The 4,764-nt window shown below is 44.0% G+C and overlaps 1 pseudogene; it reads right to left on the minus strand.

Annotated features, from left to right (window-relative positions):
• Positions 1-279: 279 nt before the first annotated feature.
• Positions 280-949, minus strand: LOC102433900 (annotated as a pseudogene).
• Positions 950-4,764: the final 3,815 nt, after the last annotated feature.

The raw sequence follows: 4,764 nt of genomic DNA on the forward strand, positions 1-4,764 counted from the left end.
CTAACGGATTTCAGATAACCCCTCACCCAGCCCTGCAGCTCAACAGGAAAGGGACTCTCCAGATTGCTTTTCCAGTGCTGCTCTTCGGAGGATACACCTTTAAATTCTGGGTTGTTACTCTTATATTAACAGTCTGATGACCTCATCATAGTACCAACCCCCCTGACCGCCCCAAATGGAGTTCAAATTTGATCAAAACATAAATCCAAGGTGTGTGACCCCGTACACTTATAAAGGACAGGCAGAAGGACAAGTCACCCTACAGCTCTGTCTGCTTAGGTCTCGCCTGTGAGAGTGGGAATGGGGAAGAGGAGAAACCAACATGCATCACTGAACTTGAGAACACTGCCTGGGCCCCCGGGGCGATGTCTGTCTCCTGGCTTTCCCCTACTTCCCAGCCAGCTGCTCATAGAGCTTGGGCACATAGTCATCCCGTTCCTCCTGGTAACACGTGCCGGCCACTGGGGGTCCTACTTTTTGTGGAATGATGCCACTTTGAATTTGCCACTCTGGTCTCCAGATCGGTTGCTGAGAATGGGTTCCTCACACTTCAGCGGCTTGGCCTGCTCCTAAACCAGCCAGACCTAGCGGTGAAGGCCTGTGCCCTTAGGAGGCCCAGAGCCCAATAATCAGAGAGGACGGTGCCACTGCTGATGTCGTTGTCCTTCATGTTGACCACCAGGAAATGGTGCCATTCCCTCAATTTGGGGTCCTTTCAGCTTGGAGCATCCAGGTCTGTCAAGACCAGGGTGTAGAGTTTACTAGTACTTGGATCAAGGCCATCCCATGAAATACCAACAGGCTGGTTCTTAACCTGGGTGGGCGTTAGCACTTTGCCCAGCTCGTCGACCTCCGCCCTGAAGTATTTGACCTGCAGCGGGTGCTTTGGCCTCTCGTCCACTTCCTGCAGGCTCAAGGGCCCGGACCACTGGCTGAGGCCCACCGGCATCGCGGGGCCCAGCGGGGACTACCGGAGAGATGCAGGGGAACCAGGGCAGGCCAACAGCACTGAATCGGAGGATGCGTGTTTCTTATTTAACAATCCCCAACTCTTTTATTTTAAAATAACAGCTTTATTGATATATAATTCACATATCATAAAATTCACACTTTTAAAGTATACAAGCCAGTGGTTTTTAGTGTAGTCACAGAGTTGTGCAATCATCACCACACTTTAGCTCCAGAATGTTTTATTGCCCCAATGTCCTTTGAAACACAAAAGTTTTTAATGTTTACAGAGTACAATTTATCTATTTGTTCTATTGTTGCTTGTTCTTTTGGTGTCATATCTAAGAAACTATTGCCTAATCCAATGTCAGGAAGATTTACTCCAATGCTTTCTTCTAAGAGTTTTATGGTTTTAGCTCTTACATTTAGATCTATGATACATTTTGAATTAAATTGCTTATATGGTGTAAGTAGGGGTCCAACTTCATTCTTTTGCGTGTGGATATCCAGTTGTTGTCTCCACACTCTTGTCTAAAATTAATTGATCATAAATATAAGGGTTTATTTCTGGATAATCATTTCTAGTTCATGAATCTGTATGTTTATTATTATTTTTTAAATCCTCAAGCGAGGAGTGAGGATATTTTTTCCATTGATTCTAGAGAGTGGAAGGGAGGTGGGGGGTGGAGAGAAACATCGATGTGTCAGAGACACATTGACTGGGGTGGGGGATCGGACCTGCAACCCAGGTACATGCCCTTGGCTGGGAATCTAACCCACAATACTCCAGTGCCAGGCTGGCCAGGGCAATATGTTTATTCTTTTTGTTGTTGTTGTTAATCCTCACCTGAGGGTATTTTCCCCCCATTGGTTTTTTTAGAGAGAATGGAAGGGAGGGGGAGAGACAGAGAGAGAGAAACATTGATGTGACAGAGACACAATTGGTTGCCTCCCACATGGGCCTGGACTGGGTTTGGGGATTGAGGCTAACAACCGAGTATTGTGCACTTGACTGAAATTGAACCTGGGAACCCTTCAGTCCACAAGCTGATACTCCAACCATTGAGCCAAATCTGCCAGGGCAAATATGTTTATTCTTATGCTAGTACTATAGTCAGACTTACTGACTGTTAAACACTTGCTTTTTAAATCTTAACTGTGAATCTTGAAGATCATTCTATAGCAGCGCATACAGATCTACCTCATTCTTTTTTTTTTAAAATATATTTTATTGATTTTTTACAGAGAGGAAGGGAGAGAGATAGAGAGGTAGAAACATTGATGAGAGAGAAACATCGATCAGCTGCCTCCTGCACATCTCCCACTGAGGATGTGCCCGCAACCCAGGTACGCGCCCTTGGCCGGAACCGAACCTGGGACCCTTCAGTCCGCAGGCTGACGCTCTATCCACTGAGCCAAACCGGTTTCGGCATACCTCATTCTTTTTAACAGTTGCATACTATTCCATTTTGTCCAAATGTTCCCATACTGAGGGATATTTAAACTATTCACAGTTTTTTACTATTACCATCAATTCTGCAGGAAACATCCTTATATTAATTTATTTGTACATGGCAAGCTGCTTTGGGAAATACGTTGAAAAGTAAAAGAACCATATAAGAACAAGGGTTTTTATGATTAGGAGGTTTGCTGTTCTCTTTCTGCAACTCTACCTTCCCCTTTCTGGAACCCCCAGTCTTGGCCATCATTGCTCTCAGCAGACAGGAAAGCTCTCCATCACTGGCTCTGGCAGTTGGAATAGAGTGTCTCCCGGGACACTGGCGTGGAGTGGACAGTACTGTTCAGCAGTTACTAGATTCAGCCTGGCTGCTCCCAGGTCATGGCCTGTTTTAGTCTGGAGTGCTGAGCTACCGATGCTGGTGTGCAGCACATTGATGACTGCAGGAGTAGCCCAGAGCCATGCCTCTGGGATGACCTTGGCTGTCAGGGTGCACTGGGTGCTGCTGTTTTGCTGTATCAGGCTCTGATGTCTTCTGACCAGGAGAGGGCAGTAGTAAGCTGCCTAGCACTTCTGCCAGGCTCATGGAAGGCTCTTCTCCCAGTACAAGTTGTTTCTGTCTGGAGCAGCGCCACGAAATCTCTTTATTCTTGAAGAAGGAAGATGTGTTAGAGGAAATTGGGTAGAATATGCGTTGAGGATAATATAGGAGAAAATAAAATCAAGGTAGCTCCCCCCCGCCATGAAAATAGCTTTATTTTTTCTCATAAATATAATGTACACACACTATAAAAACTTCAAACAATACAAAGAAGTACAAAGCAGAAATGAAAAACTGCCTGAATCCCATGGCATGAAATAACCACTGTTCACATTTTTGGAAGTATTTTTGTAACCTGCATTTTTTTTACCTGGAAGATGTGGACATCTATTCTTGTCAATACCTTTAATGTTTGAGGCCTCAGGATCTGTAGGTACATAATGCTTCTTAAATTTTTCCACCTGTGTTACCCCAAAGGCAGAGAAGATGAATGAATGCATTGCTGGGCGGGCAGTGTGTGAGATAGTGTGTGGTGCTGAAATGTAAGACAGAGGGAAAAACTTCTTTGAAATTATTGGGATTTTACCTTTAAAATTCAGATAAATTTTGTATTATACCTCATAACATTAAAACAATTTTTAAAAATCCTTACCCAAGGATATTTTTTTCATTGATTTTTAGAGAGAATGGAAGGGAGGGAGGGAGGGAGGGAAGGAGGGAGGAAGGGAGGAAGAGGAGTGGGAGGAGAAGGAGGAGGAGGAGGAGAGAGAGACATCTATTGGAGAGAAAGACATCAATTGGTTGCCTCCCACATGTGCCCCAACCAGGGCCAGGGATCGAACCTGCAACCCTGGTATGTGCCCTTTACTGGGAATCAAACCCGTGACCCTTAAGTGCCAAAACTCTAACCACTGAGCACACCGGTCAGGGTACTTTATAACATTTCGCATTCTATTCCATGTTTATTTTTATTTCAAAATATTGTCTTTTCTCTTTCAAATCTTTTTATAACATTCTATTGTATGTATGCACCATAATCTACTATGCAAAATGCAGTGTTCGACATTTAAATCATTTCCAATTTTTCTCTAATATAAATACTATTGCAATGAGCATTCTTATGTATATATATTTTCTCTGGTCTGAGTACATGAATTATTAGAGTTCTAGAATGGGCACTTTTATTATTTTGTTATTTTAAAACACATTTTTATTGATTTTAGAGAGAAAGGGAGAGGGAGAGAGAGATAGAAACATCAATGATGAGAGAGAATCATTGATTGGCTGCCTCCGCATGCAACACACTGGGGATCAAGCCCACAACCAGGCATGTGTCCAGACCAGGAATTGAACCGTGACTTCCTGGTTCACAGGCCGACACTCAACCACTGAGCCACGCTGGCCAGGCGTAGAATGGGCACTTTAAAAAAATGAAAATATCCTCTTCCTCCTCAATGCTTTTGAAAAATTGACACAAATGAAATTGAAAAAAAGGTGCTGACGGGGATAGGGGTTGTCCCTTTAAGCTTCCTTTTCTTGTCCTGGCTGGGACTTAAGGGTGGACTGGCTGTAGGGTTGGACCCAACTCCTCTCCAGTATTTAGCACATACTGATTACATTATGTGCTAAATACTAGCTTCTTGGTACCCTTGCTGTGCTAAGCCTTTCTTCCCACCTTATCTCATTCAGTCTTCGCAACAACCTGGGAGCGTAAGCACTCTTATTCCATTTTACAGAGTGGGAGCCGGCACAGTGAATCCAGGTGTTTTGGCCAAGGTTACACAGCTAGTAATTAGATGTGGGGGTGTCTCAATGC

The sequence above is a fragment of the Myotis lucifugus genome, unplaced genomic scaffold (assembly GCF_000147115.1).
Source record: "Myotis lucifugus unplaced genomic scaffold, Myoluc2.0 scaffold_131, whole genome shotgun sequence".
Classification (NCBI taxonomy): domain Eukaryota; kingdom Metazoa; phylum Chordata; class Mammalia; order Chiroptera; family Vespertilionidae; genus Myotis; species Myotis lucifugus.